Source organism: Cyprinus carpio, chromosome B14, assembly GCF_018340385.1.
Source record: "Cyprinus carpio isolate SPL01 chromosome B14, ASM1834038v1, whole genome shotgun sequence".
Taxonomy (NCBI): Eukaryota; Metazoa; Chordata; class Actinopteri; order Cypriniformes; family Cyprinidae; genus Cyprinus; species Cyprinus carpio.
Window position 1 is genome coordinate 14,912,907 of NC_056610.1, and position 14,006 is coordinate 14,926,912.

At 38.8% G+C, this 14,006-nt stretch overlaps 1 pseudogene; it reads right to left on the reverse strand.

Moving 5' to 3' along the window:
* Positions 1-1,691: 1,691 nt before the first annotated feature.
* LOC122139687 lies at positions 1,692-11,847 on the reverse strand (annotated as a pseudogene).
* Positions 11,848-14,006: the final 2,159 nt, after the last annotated feature.

Here is a 14,006-nt window from a genome sequence, read left to right on the forward strand (position 1 = left end):
CTATCGCTTGCCCTCAATGCTGTCCCATAAGGATGATGATGAGGATGATTTTTTTTCCGGCTGAACTAAATTTCTGTTTGAGCCACATATATTGCGCAATATCTGCAGCACGCATTACATACAAATACGAAGTTTTTTTTTTTTTGTAAAAGCTATAACTTTACAATGGCTGTTGATTAAACTGTCTGCATAAACAAAAAACAACAAGAGTTTAAAACTAAAAGGTTTGCTGGCCTTCGCTTTCAGCTTGGTCCAGCTGGTCGCCTGATAAGATTTTAAAAGCAATTTTCACTTTGAGCCCAATCTTTACATTCTTGTTTATCATAAATAGGCTAATATGCTGCCATTCCGACAATGATTTCATAAAGTAGGGGTACTCGCATGTCACTGGCCGCAGACCATCCTCCGCAAATTATGCGCAGTGGCGTTATAGTTGTTTACTGCAATCTATTGTTCAAACTTCTATGCAAATTACTAGACAGCTTACCATTGAAACACTAACACATTGCATTGTTCGGGATCACTTTTTTGGCTTCATTGTTCTTTGCTTATTTTTATCACACATTACATAAAAATGCATCTTCTGTTGGAAAAGAAAATATCATTAAGAGGAAAAAGATCAGTGCTAACCACTTTTTGGTGGGGTTGCACAGTGTTGAACATTCTTTGAATAGACTAGCGGACCTAACAAACTTTCCAATGTACCATGGATTTGTACAAATCCACAATCAGGTACCTAGCACAACAACAGTGGCTTTTTGTAGTCTATTGTAGTCACAGGCAACAGGCAACTTGGCTTATTTGAAGGTCCTACCCCACTCTGACACAACTAGTGTTTAATGTTTGGGGAATTGCAACAGAACAACTTGGGACGGAACGTATTTGGAAGCAGAATTATGATGACCACCACTCAACAGACACAACAAGTTTTATGCAGCGGCGTTTAAAATGTTAGGGATTCCCCACCATTGATGAGCGCGTGTGAGGGGGATTGGCGAAACTGAACATTGGAACGAAGTGGGGGAGGGGGAATCAATGGACAATTATAGTCGGCGAATAATAGGACGAATGCCGGGAAGGAACGGAGGGGGGTGAGAATGAAAAGGAGAGAAAATGCAGAATGAGAGAGCTCTGAGAATCTAAGGCCAGGACAGAGGATATTCACATAATGCCTGGGAATGAACGAATGCGAACAAGTGGGTCCATGATAGTTGATGCTAGTGGTGGAGCAGGTATGACGAAATGGTAGGGGGGGAGGTGCCCGCACCATCATGCACGACGTCTGAATTTCAATCTCGCAAAATGATTCTGAGAAATGAAAATTCAAAAATGAGCTTAATAATAAATGATCATGTATGACTGACTTGGCGTCATCCAGACCTGAAATTACACACAATGACCTGACTCAAGATTGCCATGTATAAACATTTCATTAGACAGAGACTTTGTCTAAGGCATTAAAGAAAAGAAGTGGTCCGTTTTCAAACACATTTTTCTTTTGTTTGAAAACCCAAACAGCCAGAGGCCACTAATGTAAACAGACACCAAGAGATAAACAACAGTCTGAAATTGGACAGTATTTGTAGTTCTTAGTGGTAGATGGTGTCTCTTTTTAAGGGCATTTCATTCAGTCTCTTATGCGGTCACACAGAATATTATAATGTGGTAGAAAAATGAAGTCGGGTGATCCTTTAAACATTGATCTTTGTGGTGCTTGACGAAACTGGAATGCAAGAATAGAGCAGCAGCAACACAAATTTATGAAACAACATCGCCTCCTTATTGGATTTCAGATGGACAGATTAGGAAGCCACCCAAACACCACTATATTACAGACTTACGGTATCTCCACAGGTCACAGACACGGACAAATTTGTAGAGTTCAGTAAGTTTCATCCTGCCAGCCACTGTTGGAAAATGAATTTTGCAACATTGCGAAGTTTTTTTTGTTTTAAATAAACATCACAGATTATTCAACATCATTGATTAAATAGAGGGGTAGAAGGGCGGGCACTGTAAATGTAAAACTATATCAAAAAAGAATAACAGAAACATCAGCTTAGGCACCTCATTTGCAGGCGTGTCTGTATATAAATATCTGACACTAGGAAAGAAAGCGCTCATTATTTATTTAAATGGAGTAAATGGATACATATGTTGCTTTAGTTAGATCACAGTTCTCTAATGACATTCGATGGAACAAATCATGGGAACAAATCGGAAAACGGCGCATAAAAACCGTGATATTGTGTAGAATTCAACCAAATCTGCTGCCTAGTGACTACTAACCATTTAACACAATATAGCAGGAAGAATCCCACATTATTTTAGTGGGTAGGTGTGAACGCCCTGGAAATGTTTTGACAGGAAGGAAACAAGGTCAAGATTATTTTCGTACACAAACCAAGTTAAGATCATGTAAGTGCTGCAACTTCTGTATGAGCAGATCTGGAGGGCTTGATCCATGATTTGGACGTATTTTTCTTCTTTAATCCCCACAAACCATTCTGTGAGCCCTTCAGATAGAGCTCATCCTGAGAGAGCTGCCCGTCATAGCTCTCCATGTATAAAACTACTACCACTGCTTGCTGCTGCCGCTACCGCTCTGCCCCCGTTGCCCCCAGGAAAGAGCATACAGCCCGGCCCCTGCCGCGCGCGTGCCCTACTGCATCGCTGAAAAAAGACTTTGTTTATCTGCTCCTCAGAGGGCAATCCAACCAGTCAGGATTAGAAGAAGCACAGTGCATCCGGATAAACTCTGCGAGAGGAGGAATGAGGGAGACAGTCGACATGTGAGATGCTAAATTAAGTTTGCATAATTTTGCACTGGGATAATATGATTAAAATTAAATGCTAAAATAAACAAGTGTAAGAATGTTTTAGCTCACTACCTACTGAGACAAGTGACCTTGACGGGCTGTTGAGAGGTCCTTCTCTCTGGCCCCGGCTCCCCTGTGGTTTGTACCGAAAACGTTTTCCCTCTTCCCCAGACCGCATGAGGTATTTCAGCTCATCTGTGGTGAACACGAACCCGAGGATAGATAGGTGAAGTAAAGCAGGAGCCGCCGGCCATCTTTTTTTGACGAGTTGACTGCCCCCGTCCCACTGCTTATTGGTGATGAAGAGAGGGATAGTTCCCCAGAAGCGGTTTACCTGCCCTATTTAGAAAAGACAGAGATTTATAGATCGTAGAGGGGAAGGACAAGACTTGCGCAATCGTAATGCGCTTTAGTGCATCAACATTTAAACAGATGCTGCACTAAATACAGTACAGGCACAAATTCAATATAAAAAAGAAACTATTGAAACTTTACTGGGATGCTAAAAGACCCTGGTGCTTTTAGTTTAAGTAACAGTATCTTTTAAAGTGATATTTTCATAACCCAAGATTAGACTTTAATTTGACTGGGTTTCAGTTCTTTTCCCACTTATAATCGTTTCTTGTGTAAACCTGCGTCTCTGTGGTTTTCATGACTATTTTAACAGCACTGAAAGGTCTTTTTGTCAGGCTCACCTCGGTAAAGCTGCTCTTCAGACTGGGGCTGCACAAATTGGTTGTTGTAGTGCCGAAAAGAACAGTCTTAAAAAAGTCCAGGACATTCTGGCAAGGAGCTGTTAAGGCAAAACCAGAGAAAACTGTTGGCTGATGAAACTTTTTGTTTCATTTAAACCAAACAAAGCTGAAATGTTTGTAAAATACAAATGGTACTGTTAGAGTGCACAGAGTAATCTTTACAGTTTTCTATTGTTTCCCCATTCGGTGGCAAATACAGCCAAATGTCTCAAACCTTCATATAAAAATCACATCTTTACAAGAAGACACAGTGAAAAAGGCTTTTTTGTTTATAAAAGGGTATCCAAAACTGAAATGTTTAATAATTTCCACTGCAAAAGTCAGACATGTTGATCAGCTAAGAGGACCAAAAAAAAAAAAAAACATTTCAAGTAAGTACCCCTGTTCTATATGGCTATACAATAATAATATTCAAAATAAAAAATTACAAATTTAAAAAGACAAATATTACTATTGCAACAAAATTATTATTCTGAATAATTAGAATGTAATATTTAATAATAATAATTAAATTTTAGAGAACAACAGTAAAATATTACAATACATTACTATATTTGTGCCATTCTGAATTTCTCTGCTTTCAAAAATTACTAACTACAGACTTGTTATGTTTGGTGGCAAACCGCTGGAAGACTGTGGAACTTCTCTTTTGTTGACAAACAGATTTTTAAAATGACTCTCTTTACAAATTTGTTGTAATGAGAATCTCTACTGTGTCCTCCAGAAAGTTTGATAAACATTTAGTGAACAGCCGCCCGAAACCCCTTTTAAGTACACTGTGCACCTTTAAAACATGCTTAGGATAGTAATAATGACTTTGTGGCTAATATAATGATTACAGTGGATTATGTGTCTAATATCAAGACAGAAATAAAACCAAATCAAAGTTTAATTACCTGGTATATTGGTCCAGTTTGTGTTATCAGTTTTCCTCTTTTTCCTGCTGTAGACTAAGAACTTCCTGTTCCAGCTCCCTACGTCCGGCATTCGTTGGACAAGCAAACCTTCCTCCTCATCTTCCTTTCCTAGGCAGTGTGGACCGAGGGGTGTCCGTACGGACTCAGAAGGTGCTGGAGGAAGCCCTCCCATCCGCCTAAGTTCTGCTCGGGGACCCTGATGCTGCCGGCTCAGACCTCTACGGGCGACTCACGTTCAATGTCCTGATGAACTGGGGTCCGGACCAGCAGGTAGTTATGAATCGACTCTGTGAAAATCCGACGACGCAGAAAAAGGAAAGCGCGAAGTCGGATGCGTGGTTCCACGTGGTTGCCCCGTTGAAGGTCTCACTCCCGTGGTTTTTCCAGGGATGAACGTCCTCTGAACCTGGTCTCTTAGAACTGAGCCTCTCTCTCACTGGAGACAAGCAGACTCTCACCTCCTGTTTTATTTGAGAGTGGAGATGGAAGAGGATGGAGGGACGAGGGAAGGGCTGGGGCCAAGGAGCCGTCCGTTGCTGTTGAGGAGGCTGAGCACACCGCGACTGCACTGCTGGGACAAAAGCATCCAATACAAGACGGTTTCTCTGAAGGGAAAGCAAAAATCACACATAAATTGCAGCATTAGATTCGTCATTTACATTTTTCATTATCCAAATGCAACAGTTTCAACCATAAGTGAAAGTTGAAATTAAAATAGCTAATTTTAACTCACTATCACGTATTTTTTAAAACCCTGCATGACATTGTTGTCAAATAAAAAGTCAAAAAAGGGTTATTTACAGATAGAATTTTCTGTACTACTTACATGTATTCAAGCAATTTTCCAATTTTAATGTTTACGAATGCTTTTTCAGTGCTATTTGAACAACATTTAATTTATTACAGTCAAACCAAAATTTGATTCAGACAACCTCAACATTTCTCACACTTGATCACAGTTTATTCACTATAGTTTAGTTTAGAAACATGGTAATAAAATATGACAAGAACTCAGAGTTTAAACCGAGTCAGAACAAATTAATCCTTGATAATGTCAGAAAAACTTTGAGAGAAAGGTAGGTAAATGCAATTTGGGTTTTGAATAGCTGGCAAGCTGTTTAAATTTAAGTACCATAATTAGATAATAACAATTTAGGTCAGCACACCTTACCAATGCTTAATTTTGTTCAAGTCCTGTGGTGATTGTAAAAAAGGTTCCATTAGCAATTAAAGAAAAAAAACCACTCAAGCAAATCAGGGTCGGGCCAAAGTATCTGAAGAATTTTTGGTCCCAAAGGTTACAGGTAGTCCACTTTATGAAGAATTCTGTCCTCGGCTAACATAAATGAACTATAGTTTCCCCCACCCACTAGTGATGAAAAAAAAAGATACATCAAAAATTATATCCGGGTGTCTGAATAACAATTTGGTTTGGACTGTATTTTAGTTTAGCCTAATTTCACATACCCATTGCTTTTGATCTTTATGAGCTCCATTTTTGCTTTTTTCGTTTACATCCTGGGCATGTCCTCTGTTTGCATGCATTTCCATCCATTTCTATCTTGTAAATCGGCAAACTCGGTCCTGCATGCCTATAGATTTAAGAGATAACGGAAGCTAGCGAATCTGTCCGCACACACATAACTCAATTTACATCATGGTGTCACGTGTCTAATAAACACTATGCAATCTTCCAAATCCTCTATAAATTGATGAGAAGAAGCAGAGAGATTAATAAAAGGAAAACTGCTGACCAACCAACCCCGCATACAATTACCTCTGTCTCCCCACAGCCTTTCTGGGCCGCGCCCAGATGCAGAATCTTAAGAGGATGATTATGAATTTGCCACCCTCACACAAAAGACACAGGGGGCAGACAATTATCAGCTCAGGCAGTCGCCTGCTGTGGCACCCGCAGCCTCCGCCGTCGCCATGGATGTGTCTAGCCAGGCTTAAAGCAGGATGTGGCCATTTATTAACATGCGCCGCAAGCATCTCTGTTTACCCCCAGCAAGATGGATTATGATATCATCTCCTAACCCCCCCTCCTTCACTCCTTTGCTGCTGTCATTCCCTCTCTCCACCTCTCTCCCTCCCTCTTTTTCTCCCTCCATTATGCCATGCCATGCAGAGTGAGCCTCATGAAATTTCATTAAACACAACATGTGCCGCAGAGCCAAAATTTATGAGCCACATTGTTTTAATCACAATCCCTTTGGAGGAGCTTTTAATGCAATTTGGTTTATTGCACTGATCTCAGAGCTGTGTCCTTGGGTTTGTTGTCTATGGCTCCTTTCCCCAGGGCTAGAAAGATGAAACCAGTAGCCCTTGTCTGCATTGGCAAAAAAAAAAAAAAATCCCCCCTCCCCGTGTATTGTTTTGCGGGTGGATATTCCTATAACGATAAACCAAAAGGGCTCGGTATGAAAAATTAGAATTGCACTGTTTACAAGCAGGCGCTGTGAACTCTGATCTTCAATGGAAACCATCTACTGTTGTCTCCAACAAGTGCAAATAATATTTAGTGAACAGCCTGAAGTCCTTTGAATGATGCCCAGGTGAATTTTCGAAATGACTCTGCATGTTAAACACTACATCAAAAAAACTAAAAGGGTGGCAAGGTTGATCTTAAAACCTTCCTATAATCCAATCCATAACTCATGTGGAGGGAAAAATAGATCAGCTAAATGTCTGTACATGACACTGAGGCCTCCTGTTGTGTATGATAATGACACAACTGCTCATTCGTGAAGGCCTGAGGCTCTGCTGACTGAAAACGAACGTCTTGCAACAAGCCACATGAAAAACAATTACTGAAGTTGACAAGTTTACGTAATCAGAGAGAGAGCTGGTGAGAAAAAAACAAGATGCTTTCCACAAATCCATGCTGTGAGGCGGGAGCATCTTAATGAAGCGTGTAAATAAATCTGACAGTACTTGAGAAAAATTTCATTTTTATGACAGTTACTCTCTATGATTCATGGTGTACCAAGTGTTTACATTTCATTGTAAAACTCTACACTACCTTCACTAATGAACTAAACATGAGGGATCTGAGAGCATTTTAGAAATTACCTAATCAGGCCTGTCGACGCACTGTGTTAGGAGCCTAATATAAAGATGTGTAAAAGAATTGCAAAATTTAAATAGAGGTAAAACTTTTATTATTTGTACGTGTTTACAAACTCAAGCGATTTTTAAAACAGCGCAAGACGAAGAGGCGGAAAGAGCAAACAACAGAACAAACAGCCTTGACAAAGATTAATCCGAATTCATTTATATAGTAAACACACTCAGAAGAATTGGAGAAACTGAGGAGGAGTTTCAACATCTGGAAAAGTGGTTGGAAACTGAGAAGGTCCTGGCAACAATGGTTAAAAATAAAAATAAATAAATAAAAAACTCTCCAAAACAACATTCCCCCACTAAAGCTCTCGTTTTTGACTAAGTCCATTATTTATTATAATTATTATATTGAATTTAAGACTGAACAATGGCTTGCTTAGATACAGAGAGAGGCATGAGCTAATTGAATAGAATATCTTTGTCATTGTACAAGTACAATTAGAATTTATTTTGAAACTTAATTTCAAATTGACAGTAAAGCTTAAGAATACAAATGATTTAAAATAGCAATATAAAATGATCAATTATAAAAAGTTTGCAGCAGTATTAAATATAGTGCAAATAGCTCAGATGTTTGCAATACAGCACTAAAAACCTAAAACAGTATAAAACAGAAAACAATGTAATTAAAACGGTAGGGGGTGGATTTATTATTCCATGTACATTTGAGGTTAATTTGTGTACTGGGCTACGTTTTAGTTACAGCAGGCAGCTATCACTGTGTTGTTATGAAGTCAGTTGTGCAGACAATTTTGGAGGCAGAGACAGATAGTGGGGGGCACTTATAGGGGAAAAAAACTTAAACTGCTGGAATAAAGAGTTTTAAAGGGTTCAGTGACAGAAAAACTTGCAGGTCAATAAGCATCAATGTTTAGGTAAACACGTACACGGCGGCATATAATACTACCCGTCTGACATTGGCATGTGTTATTCAGGTGTCAAAATTGAAGCCTACAAAATGTCCAACATTAATCATACATTGTGGTGCCAATACTCAATAAGTTACAACGCAAATCAAAAATTAAAAAAAAAATTCCTTTACTGGTCATTTTGAAATGTCAAACTTTGTCCAAAATTGTAATCCTCCTCAATCTGTATTATATTTTAAGGTTTTAAAAATATTCCCTCATGTCCAAATTCAACATGAAGGGGGGTGGTCTGCTGCAGAAAGAGGCATTTGAAAAGACTGCACTGTTCTCAGTCATTAGAGGTATATATATAAAACACACAACATTTACCAGAGAGCTTCACTCTTTTTAACACACTGAATGGTGATACACTATATATATATGTCTCCAAGCAAAAGAGAATGACTCCCTGTCACAATTAATGTAATTAAAAAAATGTCAAAAAGCTTTTCTTGTTTTTTCTTCTCATTTGGCAGATGCTGTGATAACCAACTTCCCGGCAGCAACAGAGTTGGACTTGAGGAATGCAGTTGGGAAGCATTTTAAACAAGCAATAAAACCAATAATTTATAATTTCCTTTAAGTTCACTGTTGGTTGCTTTATTTGTTAAAATAAGTAAAACAACAAAAGCGTTAATCTTTATGTTGTCATTTATCCGTAATGTTTTAATGTTAAGTGTGACATGTTCTTGATTTGTATTCGATTTTTTTCTTTTAAATATCTTGTTATTTAAAATATTTTATTATTTTATTATTTATTATTATTTTATTATTTTATTATATTTTATTATTAATTGTGTAAAAAATTCCCGATTTTTTTAATCATAATATTTATATTTAAGTGTATTGTATTTATAATATTTTATTTTGTCATTAATTATTTTGTTAAGTTTACGTTGTCCAAGTTCTAAAAAAATTAAATACACTAAACAATGTTGGATGGATTGCCATTTTGTTGTCCAATATATTTATATATTAGATGCATAAATGTAGGCATTCATTAGCTGTGTATTTGGTGTCTTGGGCTATGATTAGACGTCTATTAAATTTTCACTGACGGCCCAAATTCAACATTGTTTTAGCCTAGACCCATATTCACTGTCTATTAGATGTATATATGTAGGCATTCATTAGCTCTGTTTGATGACTAGTCTGTTCTTGGGCTATGATTAGAAGTCTATTATATTTTCACTGACAGCCCAAATTCAGCCTTGTTTTAGCCTAGACACTCTGGGCTGTGTTTGGAGGGCTAATAGATGTCTTTTAAACTGAAAATTGCTTGCTGGGATATATGTAATCGTTTAATATGTGTCTAATTGATGACTAGTCTATTCTTGGGCTACGGTTAGACATCAATTAAATTTTCACTGACAGCCCAAATTTAGCCTTGTTTTAGCCTAGACGTCTGGGCTGTGTTTGGATGGCTATTAAGTCTTTTAAACTGAGAATTGCTTGCTGGGCTGAGGCTCTGCTGAATGAAAACGAACTCTTGCAACAAGCACATGAAAAACAATTACTGAAGTTGACAAGTTTAGGTAAATCATCAGAGAGAGAGCTGGTGAGAAAAACAAGATGCTTTCCACAAATCCATGCTGCGAGGCGGGAGCATCTTAATGAAGCGTGTAAAGAAATCTGACAGTACTTGATGAGACTTTCATTTTTATGACAGTTACTCTCTATGATCATGGACCAGTGTTTACATTTCATTGTAAAACTCTACACTACCTTCATTACTAATACTCTATACATATTTTTTATTTTTAGGCAATATGAGGGATTTGAGAGCATTTTAGAAATGACCTAAGCAGGTATGTCGACCACTGTGTTAAGAGCCTAATATAAAGATGTAAAAGAAGATTTTTGGTAACTATACCACAAACAGACTTACAATGTCATCATAATACAACAGATACAAAACATTTTATTGCAGGGGTGTTATTAATTTACCAAGTCACTGTTGTTGTTTATTTTTTTTCCCGTCATTACTTCCAGGTAAAAACTGATGTGAAATTAAACGTCGACAATGCTTGAATGAGTTGCATCATTTGGGCGTGGGTCCCAAATTGTGGTTGTATTTGAGTCTAAAAATAATTGCAATGTTCGTATGAAAACACACACCCAAAGTTAAACACTTAAAGTCCTCAGCTTCGTGATGGATAAAAGTTTCTGAGGCAAAACTCGTTCACTTACCTGAGCTTATTCCATAGGTGCAGTCTGGAGACTGGTGGCGACCCGCCGGGTACCTGCCGGGTATCTCCTGGCCGGCGATCCGCCCCTGGCTGCCAAACGATGCCGCGGCGCTCCCCGCTGATGCCGCGCTGGGTGTCGCGACTCTGCCGCTGGGCCTGATTTCGCAGGGGAGACGGTGCTGCTGACTGCTGCTGATGGAGAGGGACGCTTGCGGAAGCGGTACGCGCTGTGAATACTGCTGCTGCTGATGACCGAGAGCTTGAGGATGGTCTCCGAGCTGCGGGATGTCCACCATTGTGGGTCTGTCGTATCTCGCCTTGCCCGCCGCGCGTTTGCTCGGGAAGGTCTTGAGGGAGCTGTACGGACTCCGCTGCTGCTGCTGCCTGCAGATTTTGGGCGCAGAGAGCCCTTCGTCTGCCGGTAGCATCTCCATCTCCCTCGCACTTGAGTGTCGTTCTGTCCCGGTCTGGTTAAATCAGTTATGCCAGTGTCTCGCCGCCTTGCCCTGTGTCTCAAACACTTCTAACTCTGTCTGAGACACTCAGAGGGTGGGTGACTTTACTGACAAGTCATTGCTCCAATCCCCTGGCGCTAACAGCACTCGCTGGCTTTTGTTCTACCAACAGGGGAATACCGGCGGCATCCGCACGCGCCTCCGCCGCTCGGTGTGTATATGTGGCTCGTGCTCCCATCAGTGGGAGTGTCAGATGAGAGAGGTGCAAGATGATATAGAGAGGTGCGCGCGATGCCTCCATATTTTCTCTCATAGCCATGTTGTCAGTGATGGGGGTTATTTGTTTGTTTGTTGTTTTTAGCTGGAACTGATTGAAAAAAAAACTTGAGGAGTTGTCAGAGCAGAAAGGAAATGCAAATATAGTGTCTACATGCAAATATAGGCTAGACACTTAAAGGGATATTTCACCCGAAATGAAAATTCTGAAAATCATTTACTCACCACCATGTCGTCCCAAACCTCTATAACTCTCTTCTGCGGAACACAAAATAGTAGATATCCAAGAGTAAGCAAAAAACTGTATGGACAAAAACAAACAAAGAGACGTTTCTCAGAATAGGTTATATTGTGTTTCACAGAAGAAACAAAGTCAAACAGTTTTGGAACATGTAAATGGTGACTGCATTTAATTTTTTGGAGGACTACCCATTTAATATTTAAAATTACATTCAATTTGGGGGGGGGGGGGGGAGACAACAACCTCAAATATTAAATCAGGTTGTGTAAATAAAGTTCCTGTGTCTACTGTATCACTCCTGCAGCACCAGATGGAAACCAAGCAGGAAAACTCAAAGTATGTTTTCTTACGTGAATAGAAGCAAAGTTGTGGGATATATATTTATACAACAGTTACTTCTAGTCTTTTCAGCCGTGGGATATTGTACCAGTATCAGTATGTGAACACCCAGCAAGCAACTTTCAGCTTAAAAGATGTCCATTAGCCCTCCAAACACAGCCCAGATGTCTAGGCTAAAACAAGGCTGAATTTGGGCTGTCAGTGAAAATATAATAGACTTCTAATCATAGCCCAAGAACAGACTAGTCATCAAACAGAGCTAATGAATACCTACATATATACGTCTAATAGACAGTGAATATGGGTCTAGGCTAAAACAATGTTGAATTTGGGCCATCAGTGAAAATGTAATAGACTTCTAAATCATAGCCCAAGACACCAAATACACCGCTAATGAATGCCTACATATATACATCTAATAGACAACAAAAATGGCAATCCATCCAAACAAATTAAATATACAGCTTTTAACATTTTTGACAACTTAAGACAATACAAAATGATAAAAATACAAAATAAAAAATTAAAAAAAAAAAAAATTATAAAAAAAATACAATTAAAAAAAAAAATGATGATAAAAAAAATAAAAATATAAAAATGAAAGAAAAAAATCGGAAAATGAAAAAATGTTTCAAGAGCATGTTATTACACTTAATTAAAACATTAATAAATGACCACATAAAAAAGATGAAAAACATTTTAATAAATAAGCAACCAACAGTGAACTTATTAATGATTGGTTTTTTTATTTCTTGTTTAAAATGCTTCCCAACTGCATTCCTCAAGTCCAACTGTGTTGCTGCCCGGGAAGTTGGTTATCACAGCATCTGCCAAATAAGAAGAAGAGAAGAAGAAGAAAAAAAAAGCACAAGAAAAGCTTTTTTCACATAATATTTTTAAAAAATAAAAAAAACACATTAATTGTGACAGGGATTCACTCTCTTTTTGCTTGGATGCCTACTAAAAACAAAAACAAGATATATATATAGTGTATCACCATTCAGTGTGTTAAAAAAGAGAGAAGCTCTCTGGTAAATGTTGTGTGTTTTATACACATACCTCTAATAACCGAGAACAGTGCAGTCTTTTCAAATGCCTCTTTCTGCAGCAGACCACCCCCCTTCATGTTGAATATTTTTAAAACCTTAAAATATAATACAGATTGATGTGGTTTACAATTGTGGACAAAGTTTGACATTTCAAAATGACCAGTAAAGGAATTATTTTTAAAAATTTTCCAGGTGGCCTAAAAGCAGACTACACATAGCCTGTCCAAGAGAGCTAAATCGTGGCTATGCACAGGCTACATATTGAACATGTCAAAGAAATTAAACCAAACACCTTGTAAACACTGTTGACTTTGCTTACATGATGGAATATCATACATCTCACACATGTAACCAAATTCAAGGTTATTTGGGCTAGAAGTGGGTTACACATACCCGGACTATATCAGGTCCATAATTATCCGAGACTGAAATGACGGCTATTGCTTGCTGGTTATTTACAGTGTTGACCCTTGTTCTTCATTACCTCTGCAATTCACTCTGGCATGCTGGATATTAGCTTCTGGGCCAAATCTGGACTGATGGCGATCCATTCTTGCCTTGTTAGTTCTCGGAGTTGATCACAATTTGTGGGCTTCTGCTTGTCCACTCGCCTTTTGAGGACAGACCACAGGTTCTCTATGTGATTGAGATCCAGGGAGCTGCCTGGTGACGGATCCAAACTTTCAATGTAATGATCTTTGAGCCACTTCTTTATCACTCTTGCTTTGTGACATGATGCTCCATCATGCTGGAAATGCACGGATCATCACCAAATTGCTCATGGATCGTTGGAAGAAGTCTCTCTTGCAGGACGTTTTGATACCATTCTTCATTCATGGCAGTGTTTTTGGACAGAATTATGAGAGAGCCCACTCTCTTGGTTGAAAAGCAACTCCACACATGGATGGTCTCAGGATGCGTCACTGTTGGCA